At 41.0% G+C, this 18780-nt stretch overlaps 1 pseudogene; it reads right to left on the bottom strand.

Moving 5' to 3' along the window:
• Positions 1 to 14933, bottom strand: part of LOC101591071 — a 28690-nt pseudogene extending 13757 nt beyond the window's left edge.
• Positions 14934 to 18780: the final 3847 nt, after the last annotated feature.

Here is an 18780-nt window from a genome sequence, read left to right as displayed (position 1 = left end):
ATTTTTGAGCTCTTCTATGTAGAGCAAATAATAATTTAACTTCTTCCCTTTCTATCCCTATTCCTTTTATTTCTTATCTAATTGATTGCTCTGGCTAATGTTTACAGAACTTTATTGACCAGAACTGGTACTGATAGACATCCTTTCTTATTCCTGATTTTAGAAAAAACATCCAGTTTTTGATCATTTAGTATGATGTTGGCTGTTGGTTTGTCAGAGTGATACTCCTCAGAGGTCAAATATCTAGAATATATAAAGAACTCATAAAAATTAGATCATTTAGTATGATGTTGGATAAACTTAAATCATACTGGGAAGTAGGTGGCGCATGCTCAGTGGGAAGGGAACAAGGGAGGAGTTGGAGAAGGGAAGGGAAGGAAAGGAAAAGGGGTTAAGAATGAAAGTATAAAGATGGAAACAAAACTTTTGAAAATGGGGAGGGGAAGAGGGTCTGAAGGAAGGGGAAAGGAGGGGGAAAAAGAATTAAGATAGATTATGTCCAGGTACAAGTTCCCTATGATGAATGTGACCACTCCAAACTTTAGCAGAAAATTCCTGCTGAAGGCAGGTAGCTGTCCACGTCCTGCTGAAGAAGCCTACAAGAAGGAATTTCCTGGCCCAGGAATCACTTAGAAGATTCCTCAAGGATGACTAAAGAAGTATTTGCTGACCTCATTATCCTGCCTCCTCCTGAGCAGGGAATTAAAATATTTGTCCTCTGTGCCATTCTTTAAAGAGAAACCAAAAAGCCAGGCAAAGCTCTGCTCTCTTCTTCAGGCCTACCTGGTGCTTCTGGCCTTGAAAATGAGCTCCCTCTTGGCCTCTGCTGTAACAAGACCAGGCACCCCTGTAGAGGGGACTTTGTTTTGTTTTTAACTATTCTTTCCAACCTGACCTTTCTTTAATTTGTTTAGAGGCAGCTGTGGTTACTTCACTGCTGTATCCCTCACAGATCTGAGTGTAGCTCAGAGCTATGAAGACGTGACTGCAGGCCTGGGGCTCGGGATGTCTGGACTTGGCCTGTGCACTGCTGTGAAGTGGATGAGTGGAACTGTGCACGCCGCTCAGACGTGGGGGACCAGACCTGATGAGGGTGAAGACGTGGATGGAAACTCTGGAAAGAACAGTCTGACCTTCTGATGACACTAGGCCACCAACACAATGGACACACCAGTCTTCAGTTCATTTTAACACCGTGCAGGCCCAGTTTATAGATGAGAAAATGGAAGCACAGATGGCTGCTGGGCCAAAGGTCATAAAGCCTCACCTTAGGCAGCTGGCTTTGAACCTGAGTCTTTCCGACACTGGAGCTCTTTATAAGCAGTGTCTAAGGCCACATGGCCCCACAGAAAGCCAATCTTTTAATCTGGTCCTTTCTTCCTCTCTACCCATATCTTCATGTCCACAGTAACTTTTGTAGCAATTCATTGCCCACTATGACAAAGTGAAGGGTAGGGGCAGAAATAGAAGGGATCAGCTTTTTTGCTTTACAATTAACCAAGGGTAAGAGTAACTGGGGATTTGTTGTTTCCCAGTCTCGTAACTCTGAGACTAAGGAACAGTGGGTATAGAATCTTATCCCTCCACACACGCAAACCTGTAATTGCCAGTGGGCCCCTACCTGAACTACGTTGGGCCAGCCCCTGTGGCTTTTCACTCAGCACTTCTGGGAGGCTTTGTCCTAAGATGCTGTGTGTCACAGTGAGGGGCAGCCAGGCATTTGGTGAAATTTCCCCTTCTCCAGCTGCGCAGTTGTCTTTGGGATACGAAGTCAGCTCAGGTCCCAGTATCTCCAAGACCAGTTCTGAGACTAACGGGACTGAGTGTGCCAGCAGTCAGCCAGGCAAGTTCCCTAGTGCAGGCTGTGCCCTGTGGAGCAGAAATGCCCCTGCCACCACGGGGTTTTCCATTGCACTGTGGGCTTTGTTTTATCAATTACCTCAGCACATGATCTCTTATTGTCATTGCTCTCTGGATTAAAGCAGACTTCGGCCAAGTGTAGTCTCTTCTCCAAGACTCAGTTTCTTACCGGTGAGATTGGACTCTTATATGCAGTTCAAAAATCTCCGAATCCTCTTCATTTTGCTGGGTTCATCAAACCAAGACAGAGGAGAAGAGAGAGGATGGGATGACGGGGAGCAGCACAACCTTGTGTGCTGGGCCGGCTGGGAGGAAGAGTATCATCTACTGAGAATGCAGAAAAGAGTAAAACCAGCTAAGAGCTGCTTTTTATTATGAACTGGCAATTCCAAACAGGTGATGATAAAATACTCTTTCCCACAGGGTTGTTTGTATCACTGTGATCTCAGTCTGTCACTTTGTGGGACGCTTTTGCTTCCTGGTATAGAAACTCATGTCACAATGGCTTAAATAAAAGAAAGAGATTTTGTGGGGAAAAGACCAACAGACGCCCTTGCACTCAGACAGAGCTGCATGGAGGACGCCTAGAGTGCCATCAGAGTTCCGCCTCTCCCCCTTACCTTCGCCTTTGCAGCTGGAGTCTCTTCTCAGGGAACCAGAGTCTCCACTGACAGCTCCAGGCCCGCTCTGTGCCACTTAGACTACTTCACAGACACTAGCAGGCCACACATTTCGCTGTTGTCTGGATCTGCTTCTGGGGTATCTACTGGCCTGTCCGTACTATTTTAATAATTGGGTTGTCTGTAATTATGCAAGTCTCTCTGTGCCATTTTGTTATTTTAAAATATATTGGATTGACTCTTTTGAAGAATAATATGTGTGCTGTCCTGGGCTCATACTGAATTCTGACACACGGGGCAGCCCTTGGCCATCAGGCTAACTCATTTCATGTGGCCTTGGATTAAGGCATCTTCTGGGTATATTTACATGTGTGAATTATACAAACAAAGATGACACTATGGGACATATAGAGCCAACTTGTAGTCTGGTCCAGGTTAAATCCAACTGGTCAGTGTTCATTCCCTTAACACGATAACTTAGAATGATGTTGAGTAAAGTCATGAAAACTAATGAACATTTAACCATGGCAGTAATGTTATTATTGTAGACTTAGTTTCTAATTGAGATACTTTTTTCTGCTATTTTATGTTTGTGTTAAGAAATGTAAACAGTGAAAAAAGAAATGTTAGTGGTTTATTCCAAGTTGCTATTTGTTTTTTTTTTTAGTCAGGGTCTACAAATGTACAGGGTCTCACTGTGTAGATCACACTCACAGTGATCTGCCTGTTTTTTGCTTCCCAAAGAGCTGGGATTATAGGTGCATGCCACCACACTCAGTCTCAATCGCTGTCTCAGCATGCCCTGGGGCCAAGGCCAGCAGGGCAGGGCAGGCCAGGGTTTTACCCTGGTGGCTGCGCCTGCCTAAACAGGTGCTTTAATCTGATGAGCTATTTGGCCGGCCCCTTCAAGTTGCTAAATTCTTGACATTTGTATTAGTCTTTAGATCAATTTATGTAACTACTACGCTAATAAAACTAGTATTACTTAACATGTAATAATGAATTATTTTGTCATTACTTTAAAATTGTGTACTGACCAATTACACAAAAATTAGAAAATTGCAGGGAATTAAAACCCCCAGAAATTCTATCCCAGTATGCAGAAATAAACACCGGCGATGCCGCGGGGTGGAGGCTCCCTGCCTTTCCTCAGGTCTGTGTGTGAACAGGGGTGTGCATGCCTAGAGAGGCGGTGTGGCAGAGCAAGTAAACCACAGGCTCTGGACCCAAAGCAGCCAGTGTTTCATCGCAGCTTGCCCACTTACTGGTTTTACAATAGCGGGCAAATTCATTCCAATGCCTACTTTTCCTCAGCCACATGAATCTATTTCAAGAGCTGTTATGAGAATAATAAAATATGCAGATAAATGCTGGAACATGGAAATGCCAATAAAACTGGGTAATTATATATTGCATAAGCATAGGCCCACATTTTTACAAAGCCCATAGTCATGTAGTTTTTTCCACTAAAAATCAAGTTTATTGAGGTATAATTTATATGTGATATGCAGTACCCATTTTTAAATGAAGAGTGACATGAATTGTGAAATGTAATGTGCTCTTGAAGCAGTCATGATGCCGAACGTCTCTCGTCAGCATTCCTGGTCTCGTGCCAGTCATCTTCTACTTGTCCCCGACTCCTGGCCCAGGCGGCTTCTGGCCTGCCCTCTATGACTGTACATCCACTCTCCATTTCTAGAATGAAAAATAAGCGGAATCATGCATGTGCATTGCTTCTTATTCAGTAAGTCTTTGAGGTTTATGCCTATATGAACTTATCTCATTGACTCACTAATGTTTCATTTTAGGAGTATGTTACAGTTAGCCGTGCCCCGTAAGTGGACATTTCTGTTTCCAGGTTTGACTTCTCTGAATAAAGCTATGGATATTTTGTGCAGAAGCCTTTTTGAAGTTATATGTTTCCATTTCATTCTTTTTTTTTAAACAGGGGGGGGGGAGTATGTATTTAGAATTAGCCAGCTGGACTCAGTGTAGATGATCCCAATTATGTTGGCAACATCCAGGGCATCATGATCGGGAGCCAGTCCAACATTATGCCTTCTTCTCTCCATCAGGCCTGATTAGGGGATTGACCTTGGCGCCATCGAGGTCATAGAGCTTCTTCACAGCTTGTTTGATCTGGTACTTACTGGTTTTGACATCCACAATGAACACGAGTGTGCTGTTGTCCTTGATCTTTTTCATGGCTGACTCTGTGGTCAGGGGGAACTTGATGGCATAGCAGTCAAGCTTGTTTCCCCTGGGGGCACTCTTCCGAGGGTACTTGGGCTGCCTCCAGAGCCACAGTGTCTTGGGATGGCAGAAGGTGGGTGATGTTGGTATCTTCTTGTTGTGGCTGTGGATGCCTTTTAGCCAGGCCTTCTTGGCCTTTGAAGCTTTTGCTTTGGCTTCGGTGCCATCTTGGTATAAAGGTATGTTTCTATTTCTTTTGAATAAATATATAAAATTTAAACAGAGCAACTAGTAGTAAGTTACCTTGTCAGAGGTACAGGTTGGGGCAAGTGCAGAAAGTCTGTGGTGGCACTCTTATAGGAAAGGGCCACATCCCCAAAGGAAGCAGTCTCCATCTTCGGTGACAGTGACTATCTGCCATGATCTTACCAGCTAATGAAAGACTGCCTTAGTAGCTGTCATCTATTTATCGTACTGTGCTTTCTGAGTCAGAGAAAAGGCACCTTTCCTCGTTCACATATAGTTTGCAGTAAGCTGACTCAGGATGCTTCATTACGAATGATAGTATTTATCAGACTGACTTTGCTGAATATTATCAGGTAGGAACTGTTATTTTCCCTTTTGGTAGAGGCCTGGAATGGTTAGGCAACTTGTCCAAGATCACGGAATAAAAAACAGAGGGGCTGGGATTTGAACACATGAGAACCTCGGGCTGCTTCACTTGAAATCTTGCTGCAGGCTGCCTTACACCTGCTGTCTGACTCCTACTACGAGCTTAGTAGTGCGTTCATACTGGGGATTGGCTTTAGGAACTCTGCTGTGAGCTGCATCCCCAGCCCCTCTCCTTTTTTATTTGTCTTTAAAATTTTGAGGCAGGAACTCACTAAGTCCTTGATCTGCCCAAGCTGGCTTTGAATTTTCAATGCTCCTGCCTCAGCCCTCCAGAGAACTGGGATTACAGGTGTGTGCCACGCCCCTTGCTTCAAGCTTATTCTTGTTAATGATAGTCTTTGCTTAATTGTTGATAGTTATTCAACAAAGACATGTGGGGATATACTCAGACTAATCAGTGTTTAGTTATACACAAATCAAAAGCAAGTGCTTCCTCCCCTTGACTGACCAACAAGGAAAACAGTATCTTCTGAAAGAGCACGGATTTCAGTAGATTGTAGATGGGGCCGTTCATTATTCCATCTAAACCTTCATCAAATATTTATTTACTAAGTGTTCTGTGGTGGACACAGAGAAGCTCCCTTTTTCATCAGGATTAGTCTTTCAGCAAGGGTGTCTGCTCTCCTTTGTCACTGACTGACTGAAGGGTGGGCAGACCCAACGCCAGTTTTAGCCAATGAGAAGCGAGTACAGAGCTGTGGGATTCTGGAAAAAAGCCCTGCCTCTCCTGTCTCCTAAAATGGGCTGTCACCGTCTCACAGGGTGAGGTCTGTAGAGGAAGACCCACAGAGATCTGCTTCTCCAGTTTGTTAGGTACAGCTTTTTTTTTTAAACAAATTTTTTGCTTCAGCTGGTTTGTGATGATTTTCTACCCCTTACTGCCCAGTTTTTGAGGTTTTACCTGGAGGGTGCGGGAATCTCACCCAGGGGAGCCGTGGGTAGGGCAGCACACCTAACCCACTGCGCTGCAGCAGGCTCCCGACTCAACTCCCTCTGCAGAAAAAGAACTTTCGGGACACGCAAAGAGGCAGGAGTAGGGTTTATTCAGCAAAGACAGTATGGTGCACACTCAAGAAGAGAGTGCAGGCACTCGGGGAAATGAGACACATTGCAATCTGGAAGCGAATATCCAGTATTTATACATTCTTGAGGGAATAGAAAGCTAGGGAAGAGGGTGCCCACCTATTCCCTGTAGTCCTCCTTGGAAAGGGTAATAGCAGGCACAGGTTTTCTGGTTTGTTTTTTTTCATAGGTTACTTAAATATTCTTTGAATTAGTTCAGTGTGTTGTTTACTTTCTTAATTGGGCCATTTTATGGCTTGCTAGAGATGAGTCTGGTAGGAAAGGAGTGCCCAATAATTTTGTAAATGATATTCCTTTATGGCTGAATAATTCTCTCTCTCTCTCTCTCTCTCTCTCTCTCTCTCTCTCTCTCTCTCTCACACACACACACACCACACACACACACATACACACACACACACACGATAATCTTTACCCATTTGTTTGTTGCCATATGTCTAGGCTGTTTGCAGATCTTAGCTATTATAAATTGCTCTGCTATAAACGTGGGTATGTGTGTAGCAGTATAGTATGATGTCTTTAATTCTTTTAGGAATGTACTTAGAAGTATAACTTGGTTAAATCGAATTTCTACCTTAAGTTTTTTGAGTAGTCTCCATACTGATTTCCATACTGGTTCACTGTCTTAAATTCCCCTCAGCATTGTGGCTGCGTTTCTTTTTCCCCATATCCTCACCAGGGTTGTTACTTTTTATTTTCTCGACAATAGCTGTTCTGATTTGCATTTCCCTAATGACTAAAGAGGAGGAACTTTTTCTTCATGTACATATTGGTCATTTTACTTCTTTTGAGAAGTGTCTATTGAGTTCATTTGCCCATTTTTGGTTGGTTCATTTTTTTAGAAGTTAGGATTTTGAGGTCTTTATATATTTTAGATAGTAGTCCTCTACCAGAGGACTGGCTGGCAAGCCTCCCCACCCCTACTTTGTAGGTTTTCTTTTTACGCTACTGCTTTGCAGTATAACTGGAAATCTGGTATTGTAATGCTTCTAGCTTTTTTTTTTTTCCTCAAGATTGCTTTGGCTATTTAGGGTGTCTGTGTCTGTTTAGGGTGTCCATATGAATTTTAGGATTTTTACCTCATTCTCTGAAGAATGGCATTGGCATTTTAACAGGGATTACATTGAATCTATTGATTGCTTTTGGTAATATGGCCATTTTATTTTATTTTATTTTTTTGCAGAACCGGGGATTGAACTCAGGCCCTTGCGCTTACCAGGCAAGCACTTATTCTACTGAGCCATCTCCCCGGCCCTAATATGGCCATTTTAACCATATCAATTTTGCCAATTTAAGAACAAGGGATATCATCTCATTTTCTAATGTTTGATTCAGTTTCTTTCATCATACTTCTACAATTTTCATTATAGACATGTTTTACTTCTTGGTTAGGTTGATTCTTAGGTTTTTTTTTTTCTGAATCTATATGTGAATAAACTTATTTTCCTAATTTCTTTCTCTGTGGATTCGTTATTGGTGTATAGAAATGCTATTGATTTCAAGAACTGTGTCATAATTCTAATTTTCTCCATAGTTTTGACACCATTTGCTATTGCCTGTCTTTTAAAATATAACTATGCTATAAATGGCAGCACATTATATTTTGCTGAAGAGAACTATAGATTTCATATTTTTAGAGACCTATTTATTAAAAATCATTTTTTAAAAAAATCTTTATCTTTGAGGTACTGGAGGCTATATCTAGAGAACTATTCCATTATTTAACTTTTACATTAGACTTGGAAAAGTTTTAATTATGATCTGCACTTTGACCAGCTCGTAGGTGGATCTAATTAAAAATTTCAACTATAAGTGGAAAAATTATTTAGATAAAATTGAAATTTTATTTTAAACCCTTTAGCTATATTCCTCTGTTCCAAGCTATGTTAAATGCTCCGGAGCAGTGAGCACAAACCTTTTGGAGCTTAATGGACATCCCACCATGGCATGTACGCCTTGAGTTTGCCTTTGCTGCTCTAGACTATTAAATGGAATTGTTTAGGCAAATGCTAAACAGATTCTCAAAGACATTATTGAACTCACGTAGCACCAAAACTGTACGACTGGCTGTGGTCACTGTCCTTGAAAATATTTTATTATTTTTTGTGTGTGTCTGGCTCAGCCCGCCCTGGGGGTGGGGCTGGCGCAGCATGTGGTATAGGAGAATTGAACTCTGTGGTCCCTACACTGCCTAAGCTTGCCTAAGCAGGTGCTTTAGACCACTGAATTATCTCGCCAGCCCCTTTGAAATGTTTCTAAATTAGTCACTGAAATCATATACTAAACTCTTCAGAATTGGCTCCATGGACATGAAAAATATTTTCTCTTTGTTACTGTTTATGTGACCTTTTACCACTCAGAGCACTGGCAGTGTATATTAAACTCATTGTGGTTGAAATCTTTGGAAACAGATATTGTTAATATTCTCATTTTCAATTTTTTTTATGAAGGACTGTAATAGGCAGCTAGGTTACATAAAATACCATGGGCAGTCAGACAGGGCTGGGCCTGCAAAGGACCCAGGCAGAAGATGAGATACCTGGCAACTGTGGGACAGAGAGGCCCCCCAGCTGTGGGCCAGACCTCAAGTCAAAAGATCAACGAACTGCACCCACATGCCTCCTAAGGGTGAACATCAGGGGTCGGCATTCTCAATAGGTATTGATCACTTTGAGAAAGCCAGGGAGAGCCTCTGACCCAACCCCACAGGAAGAGACTTTGCTTTGTATTTAGACCACTGAGATAGCTCAGTGCTCTAAAGCACCTGCTTAGGCAGGCTTAGGCAGTGCAGGAGCCGCAGGGTTCCATCCCGCAGCACCATGTGCCCCACCAGCTCCACCCTCAGGGCGGGCTGAGCCAGCCACAAAAGAATTATACAAAGCCTTGCCCACTTGCTATGTGACTGACTTCTCCATCTGATCCTGATTTAATCAAAATTTACCTGAACAATTATACTCATAATCTTACTGGCTGACTATAGTTTTGTCTCACCTCATGCCCACTTTGCGATTCCCCATGTTTCCCGCCTTGGATCTGCCTCGTGTCAAAGATTTCCTCTGTAAAAATCCCTAGAAAGGGCAGGGTCCTTGGCAGCCCACTCGGACCCCTTCTGTTTCTCAGACAAAAGCTTCTTTTCCCTACTACTTATATTCTGCTCTTAATTTTATTGTTCCTAAATTTGATTTAAAAAATATTTATTTATTTGGTACAGGGTCTTACTACACAGCTGGGACTCATAGAGATCCTCCTGTCTCAGTCTCCCCAGTGCTGGGATTATAAGAGTGTGTCACCACACCCAGTTTTGGTGGCCCGCTCTGCTAGGGGCCAGCACGGAGTGTGGTGGTAGGGATCCAGCAGGGCCCTTATGCTTGCCAGGCAGGCACTTAGACCTCATAGATATCTTGCCAGCCTATTCTTTGATTTCTAAAGAGCAGGAATTTGTAGGGGACATCTAGCAGGTTGGGAGTTTCTTTCCCCTATATCAGTAATGTTTCCATCGCATTCTTTTTAGTACCTGCAATGGTTGCATTCCTGTTGGGGACTGGTTTGTGTACAAGACACGTCTTAATACACCCCTCCCTAGCCCAGTCCTTCATCTCTTAATGCCCTTTCCATATAAGAAAGCTTTCTTTCCCCAGTTCTTATTATTTATCCTTTATTTTACTGTTTACTTTTTTGGGGGTTATTTCTCATATAAGAGAAATCATGTGATACTACACTGTGTCTCTAATTTATCTTACTTAATGTTATAGTCTCAAGGTCCAACCATTTTCCTACAGATGACTCCAGTTTATCCTTCTTTACGGCAGAGTGATACGTTGTTGTGTATAAATACGTTTTATCCTCCCATTGGTTACAGGGCTTGCTTCCAAGATCTAGCCATTATGGGTTGTGTTGCTATAGATGCAGGTGTGGTCATCACAGTAGGGTGGTGATTTCAACTCTTTCAAGAAGATACCTAGCAGGGAAATAGCGGAATTTCTGGGTTTAGTTTTTTGAGGAATATTTGTAGTGGTGATACTAGCCTACAGTCCCACTGACAGTGGAGAAGGATTCTTTGCTGCCCTGCCGCCTTGGCAGCATCGATTCCCTGATGGCTGTTCTTTCTGGAATAAGATGGAGGCTCAGTGAGGTTTTCATTTGCATTCCTCTAATGTCTGGAGAAGAAGATTTTTTTTAAAAGAATTGTTTGGCAATTTGTATTTCTTCTTTTGAGAATTGTTTTTTCATTTCACTTGCCCAGTTTTGATTGGGTCTTTTATTTGGGGGTGTTCAATTTTTTTGAGTTCTTTTTATATTCTAGATATTAGATCTCTGAGGAATAGCTAGCAATTTTTTTTTCCATTTTCTAAGGGAAAACAGAAAGATTTCAGTCGCTTGTAATTCAGCTCATGTAGATGTTCTGATGTTATTTCTTGATTTTTTTTCCATCATAGCAAACTTATTTTAAAAAGAATACATCAAATACAACAATGGTATTTATACAATCCTGAAATTGTATAAATTCCTTACTGCTGTACTTTATTTTAAATCAAATGTTATGAAAGACCTGTTTAAACTCCTTAAAGTTATTTAAGCAACAGCGACCTCTGCATCTGTTTTATCGATTTTTTAGAACAGTATTTATTGGTTTACAGAGATGATAGATGTTTTACCAGCTCTTATTCTTCAAGTTGAAAATTTCTTTTATTTTTTTTTTTTCTCCTGTATTTAGGACAGGGTCTATCGAGTCTACAGAGTACACAGGGTCTCACTACACAGACTGGACTCACAGTGATTCTCCTGTTTTCAGCATCCTGAGTGCTGAGATTACAGGCGCGCACCACCATGCCCTGTCTCAGTCACCATCTCATCGCATCCTGGGGCTGGGCCTGGCTTGGCATGATGGAGATCCAACTCCAGCTGCTGCTCTCTGCCTAAGCAGGCGCTTTAGTCTGCTGAGCTGTCTGACCAGCCCAAACATTTCTTTTTTAAACTTCAGGTTTATTGAAGCAGAATTTACGGTATCTGGAGCTGGGTGACACAGATAGTGAGCACCGCAATCCAGGCAGCACCCTGTGAACCTCTTTGGTTTGGAGTCAGGCTTCCCTTATCCTCAGCCCCTGGCAGTCCCCGATCTGATTTCTGTCACTGTGGATTTGCCTTTATGTAATGCCGCATGCAGGGAATCACATGGCATGAGAACTTTTGTGACTGATTTCTGTCACTTAGCACAGTGCTACTGAGAGTCACCCATAGTAATGTAAATAGCAATTGTTCATTTATTGTTATCATGTGACTATAAATTCATTGCATGAGTACACCCCAATGTAGCCTTTCATCTTGTGGTAGTTTCCATTGTGTGATGTCTTTCTTGGATGCAAAGTTGCTCTGGGCACTCATGGGGTGAACATTCCATCATTTTCTTTTAGGTTAGCACCTATAAGTAGGATGTCTAGGCCGGTGGCGGCAAATCTACTGCCTGTGTGCCACAACTCTAAGAGATTTGCCCTCCCTGATCTAGGCCATATGATTGCTATGTGTTTAACTTCTTTTCCAGAACCTTCCATTCTACCTTCTGTGGTGGCTGTGCCATTCTGTAGGTCCCTCAGCACTTTATTGGCATTCTCTACACCCTCACTAATGTTGCTGTGGTCTTTTAAGTTTAATAGATTGTAGTAGAAATATCAGAGTATCTCATTTGACTTAGTTTGTATTTTCCAAATGACTATGTTCATCTTTTTAAAAAATTTTTAAATTTATTTATTTATTTGGCACAGAGCCTCACTATACAGCTCAGAATTGTAGTGATCGTCCTGTCTCAGCCCCTACCCCCAGCACTCGGATTACAGGCGTGAGCCACCACACATGGACTTGGTGGCTGGCATAACAATGCGGAATGTGATACCAGGGATCGAGCCCGGGCCCTTGCACTTGCTAGGCAGGTGCTTAGAGATATCTCCCCATCCCTGCTCATCTTTTTTAAAAAACTTTTTTCCATAATTTTATTGAGAAACAAATAGCAATGAGACAGTTTCAAACCAAACTGGTAGGACAGTTTCAATAATTAACACATTGCATACATTCTTCCTAGTGCTTAATTGCTGTACAAGATGCTGACATGATATCCTATTTACAAACACCACTAGAACGAATCCCTCTATTCATTAAAAGAATGTAACTATATATCTATCCTAACCACTTTGAGTATACAGATACAAAGTGGACATTCATCTGTATACACTTTTTTTTTGTTAAGTTCCATTATTTGACTATTATAGGTGTGTAAACTCAGCAAAATATTCTAAAAGAGTCCAGTAGCCCATAATACTATTGGGTCTTCTGCTTGACTGCCAATGTCAGAAATTGTTGACCTGAGTCTGCTACAGCTCAACATAACAGCATGGCTTTAGTTCTTATATTTCGCTTTTATACTTTTCTGCTGGATGGTTAAGACCAAGGTAAAACAGGACCTATGCAACAAGAGTTGTAGCTTTTGGGTCTGAGAAGGTCAGTGAAATCCCTTCAGGATTTATCCTGAGATCCTGTACCTCAGATTGTAGAACCTTTGTCAGTGTCAGCCATGTGGTGAGTCACGGCCATTGCTTGGCCAGTGTGCTCTCTGTGAAAGCCTGAGAGAATGCCTGCTCATCTTTTTCCATCTAAATTTCTTCTTTGGTGAAGCACATATTCAAATATTTTGCCCATTTCTGAAGGGTAGAATTGTTTTTCTTATTAAGCATTGAGAGTTCTTTTCACAGATACAAGTTCTTTATTTCATTTGTGCATTACAAAGAGTTTTTACTTGCAACTTTCATTTTCTTAAAATTGTCAGTGAGGAATAAACATATTTGTTTTGTTTCTTCTTCGAGGCCTTTATTATCTAGGTTTTTCCTGTGTTACATTTACTCACCACAGAAGTTTTTAAATGCATTTTTTTTTAAGAGTAGAGAAGTCATCCTAGGAAAATGGTGTAGGGCTGTGTTTCTTTTTTTCAACTCTTAACTTCCCATCAGTATGTGTTTGCAGTACTTAATGATTACCTTCTTGTAGGGAGGTGCTGCAAGCACAGAACACACCTTGATTCTTTTTCATCCCTCCCCTTCCTTCCCTTCCTCCCCAGCTTCCCCTTCCCTTTATCTCTTGGTCCCTTTCTGTTTGCGGAAGATCAGCTGCATGCTCTCTACTATCTTTTATTTTCCTATTTATAATATAAGTTTGCCATATAGGAGAACACAGGTAACACAGACTTTATTTCGCCTAACATCATGATCTCAAGGTGCATGATTTGCCAACAGATGACTTGTTTATCCTTCTTTTTGGCAAAGTACTGTATTGTGTCTAAATGCTGCATTTTCTTTACTCATTCATCTGTTGATGGCCATATAAGCTGCTTCCAAGAGTTAGTTATGAGCTGTGCTGCTATCAACACGGGCGTGTGTGCATCACTGTGATATATTGTCTTTAGCACTTCAAAGAAAATGCTTTTAAGAAGACACCTAAGCAGGAAATCGCTAGATCAAATGGAATTTCTACTTTTACTTATGGGGCACCTCTATACTAATTTCCTTAGTGGTTGTCCTACTTGACATTCCTACCAACAATGTACCAGGGTTCCTTTCCCTGACAGTCTCACTAGCATTTATTAGTCTTTGATTTCTTGATGATAGCAACTCTTTCTGGAGGAAGACAGAATCCCAGTGTTGGTTTAATTTGCATTTCACTAATGGCCAGAAATTTTGAAAACTTTTTCATGTATTAAACATCCATTTGTACTTATTCTGAGAAATGTCTATTTATCTCACTTGCCCATGCTTTGATTAGGTCTTTTGCTTAGGGAGGTTAATTTTTTTGGGTTCCTTATATACTCTGAATACCAGTCCTCTGGCATGTAGGCCGCCTCTTCACCCTGTTGGTTGTTGCTGGTTGTTGCCTTTTCTGCACAGAATCGAATCATTTTCATATGATGTAATCCCATTTGTTGATTCTTGATGGTATTTCTTTTGCAGTTGGCGTTCTGTTCAGGAAGGCCTTGCCTATGCTATGTTTTCAACGATTTTACTGAATTGACCTTCCAGCAGATTGCTTCTTTTTTAACATTTAGATCTTTGATCCATTTTGATTTTTAGTTTAGTACAAGATGAGAGATAGGGGTCTAGATTGAATCCCCTGCATGTGGATAGTAGTTCCCCGACATCTTTTGTTAAAGAGGCTATCTTTCCTCTAGTGTGTTTCAGTCTGTTTGCCAAAGATCAGGTAGCTGCCCATATCCATAGTTCCCATAGCTATACCCAGTATAATCTCATCCGCCATAGCCATTATAGTTTTGATCACCACCATAGGCACTATTACAATTTCCATATCCTTGGTCTTAATAGTAATTAAATCCTTGGTTCAGGTTTTGGCCCTGATCTCTACCATGATCCCTAGTACCACCTCGTCCACCAGCTGCCGCACCTCTTCCTCCTTTTTGTCGTTGCTGTTACTGCTGATATAACTCTTTGGGCTGTGCAACTTTGATTTCATGCTTTCCAGAACCAGTTTGATAGTATGGATATGGACAGGGATATGCAGACTACGGTGGTGAGCAGAGCGCTTATGGCAAGGCCTCTCAAGGAGGTGGCAATCACCAAAACAGTTACCAGTCATACTAAAGAGGAAGACATTGGAGGAAATGGGAGATGCTAAAGAAATCTTCCAGGACTGCACTGAAGATTGGTCTTCTGTTGCTCTAAGGATTATTTTATAAAAGACTTTCTAGTGTACAAGATACACTGTCCAACTGTATATAGCTGCCAATTACTTTTCTTTGTTTTTACTTTGTCCTTTGCTATGTATTATGACTGTGAATTTGTGGTTATACAAATTTTGTTTGTATGATTTCTCATGTTAAACCCCAAATAAATGCTTCCTTATGTGATTGTTAAACAACAACAACAACAACAACAACAACAAAGATAGGTAGCTGAATGTGCTTGGGGCTTTGTGCATCTTTATTCTGTTCCATTGATCTTTATGTCCATTTTTGTGCCACTATCCTATTGTTTTTATCATTGCAGCTTTGTAACAAAACTTTACATATGGGATTGTGATACCGCCTGCTTTGCTTTTGTAGGCTGTGCTTGGGCCTCTTCTGTTTCTATGTGAATTTTGGGATTGTTTTATCTAGTTCCATGATAGATGCTATTGGTATTTTGATTTTGATTATGTTAAATCTGTATATAAGTTCTGTAAGTATGGTCATTCTGACAGTGCTGGTTCTACTTATCCAGGAACAGGGAACGTCTTTCCACTTTCTGATGTCCTCTGCCACTTCCTTTTTCAGAGTATTGTAGTTTTGTTGTAGAGGTCTTTTACTTCCTTGATTAGGTTAATTCCTAAGTATTTTGTTTTTCTTCTTGATATTGTAGTAAATGCTGTTGCTTTCCTAATTACTTTCTCAGTGAGTTGATTATTGGTGTATAGGAACACTATTGGTTTTGTGTCTTGATTTTTTTTGTGTCTTGCTACATGATCAAATATGGTCATTAATTCATGGAGTTTTTGGTGCAATTTATTGGGTCTTCTACATCACATCATTTGCAAATAATGATAATTTGACTTCTTCCTTTCCCATACATATCCTTTTTTTTTTTCTTCTTCTTGTCCAATCGTTCTGGTTATTGTTTTGAGTTCTGTGTTTAACAGGAATGGTAATAGCAGATATCCTTGTCTTGTTTCTGATTTTAGAAGGGAAGCTTTCAGTTTTCCTCCATTTAATGTGGTATTGGCAGTCGATTTGTAATAAATTGCTGTTTCAAATTGAGATAAGGCCCTTTTAGATTATTTTCTTCATGTAGAATTGGCTCTGTAGCACTTGTTTTATGGTCAAGAATTTCTTAAAGTGCTCTTTGTTATGGAAATAGCTGATTTCTCCTTCAGTTTTAAAAGATAGTTGTTTATCACATATCAGTTGGTGTTGAAAGTTGCTTTCTTTATGTTGTGAAACACTTTACTCCAAATTCTTCCAGCCTTTTAAGGTTTGGGTTGAGAACCCTGCTTAAATTTTTGGTGGGTTTTTCTATGTAAGTGATTTGTTGCTAGTTTTCTCTTTTGCTAGCTTGGAAGATTCTGTTCTTGTGTTGAAATATCAGGATTTTGATTATGATGTGTCTGGAGAGGTTCTTTTTTTTATCGGAGCTGTTTGGGGTTCTACATGCCTCATTTACTGTATGTTAACTCATATCCCTATATTTGGAAAGTTTTCAACCTTTATTTCAGCAGAAAGCTTTTGTATATCATTTGTGCTATCTTCTAATGTTTTGCTAATTCCAGTTAATCTTGTGCCATGGCAGGAGTCTAATCAGTTTTTCTAGTGTTCTTGTTTTAAAGGTATCTGTGAATAACTGATCACTGATATTAACCCTGTCTTCTAGATCTCACACTCTAGCCTCATGTTGGTCACTTCTGCTGCCCATACTTTTGATATAAATTTTAATATTTTGGATTTCTATTTGGTACAGAAAGCCCTTGATTCATGAACATTGAAACTGTGAACTTTCACAGGTATATTGTATAGGACTCATTTTGTTGCTTAGTAACAAGTGCACCTACAAACAATTCTCCCAGAATGGAACTTGTTCATAAGTTGGATATCAGGGAAGTGGCCAATAGCCCCAACTTCCTGTATGAGGGGTATGGCAAAAGAGTGAAATAAGAGACAGAAAGATGCCTGATGGGGGGTAGGAGGACAGTGCCTTATGATGGGCAAAGACAGATACTCCAAACTAGCCACTACTTATTAGCCAGTGCAGGTGTTGTGGTTTGTGTCTAGTAGCCCCTCTCCCCCAAAAAGCCTCATGCAGTCACTGGAGTGGCTTGTAGAGTTTGTGATTAATTTGTGATCCAATGCTGAGATTATGGTGTGAGTGCTACACCTGCCCTGGGGCGGATAGCCTGAATCCAATGTAAGAAAGGGAGAGAGGCAGTCAGCCCAGTGGGCTCTGCTGGATATGAGTGGCTTCTGGAGCTTTCTGGATTAGTGGCAGCACTTGTAGATCCATCGGCTGTGAAAGCCACACATGCTGGAGCCTGGCTTCTTACCATGTAGAGTGTGACCCTGCATCCTTCCCAGCCTGAGATGAAATTTTTCAGGTCTATGTCTAGTCCATACCCTCTCCACAGCTGACTTTTTTGGCCATCTTTCTCCTAGTCACTATGGTAATCCTGAAAAGCCTGAAGTAAAGTTCTGTAGTAGTTCTGTGGCTCAGTCTGAAATAAGCCCTTCCTGAGTGGCTGCTGATTAAACTTTCTCAAATATGGTGGGCTTTGCACTGGATTTCTCCAAGTCTATCCTGCTGTACAGAGGAAGTTAGTTTCTGAGTAAAATCCCATGCTGTTTTTGCAGTTTCTAAGAGTAGTGGACTTTTTTGGAGGTCATAGCTGCTGGCTTGATCTCTTGTTTCTCCCTAGAGCTGTGAACCTGGGCTTAGCTTTTCTCCTCAGGGGTCAGCCACGGCCAGAAAATCCCATCTCTCAGCACCTCTGCTCTCCCATGCTGAGGAGACACAAAACGCAGAATGGGCTTGCAGTTTACTGGCGGCCATGGCCAGAGTGTGGAATCCTTAGGCGGAGTGTCAGCCAGAGGCAAATACAGGTCTGATGAGTTGCAGGGTCTCTGCTTTCCCCAACTGCCTCTTCCCTGACCAAGATTCCCTGTGAATGAGGAAGGGCTGACTCCCTTCCTGCTGCCATGTTTTGTTTTTGTTTTTGTTTTTTTTTTTTTTAAATCCGGACATATTAAATTTTAATAAAGTCTAGTGTCTCAATTTTTTCTGGTTGAAAAAGATGTGGCACTTTTATATAATGGAGTACTACTCAGCTATAAAGAATGATAAACTTGAATCCTTCATATTTCAGTGGATGCCACTTGAAGATATACTTATTAGTGAAATAAACCAGACCCACATCTGTAAATATTGTATTGTCTCCCTAGTATAAGGACTTACAATTCCGTATATGGTTAGGTTTCTAAATTTCTTTGTAAAAATATGTAAATGCTTATTTCTACTTTTATATAGTTATTTTTCCTTCATATTCTGTAAGGACTTAAAGTTCAACATATCAATATCTGATGGAAAATGCCTGTTCCATGATATGCCAAAATGTTTGATATTTAGACAGATAGGGTAAACTGAACTACATTTATTGCAGGTTAATAATTAGCTTCTCTTTTAGAGGGTTAACAACCTAAGTTAGCAGTTCAAAATTGGAGAAAAGGAAGGGCTGCAAGGTTAGCCAACATTTTGGCCCTAGCCTTTCAAGGTCAGTGAAGACTCGGGACATAGGAGAACCTGTACTGCAACAACATGTAACTCAGCTGTGCTCCAAATTT

The sequence above is a fragment of the Octodon degus genome, unplaced genomic scaffold, assembly GCF_000260255.1.
Source record: "Octodon degus isolate 3935 unplaced genomic scaffold, OctDeg1.0 scaffold00185, whole genome shotgun sequence".
Lineage (NCBI taxonomy): Eukaryota > Metazoa > Chordata > Mammalia > Rodentia > Octodontidae > Octodon > Octodon degus.
The sequence above is the reverse complement of the archived record's forward strand: the minus strand, read 5'-3'. Positions and strand labels throughout refer to the sequence as shown.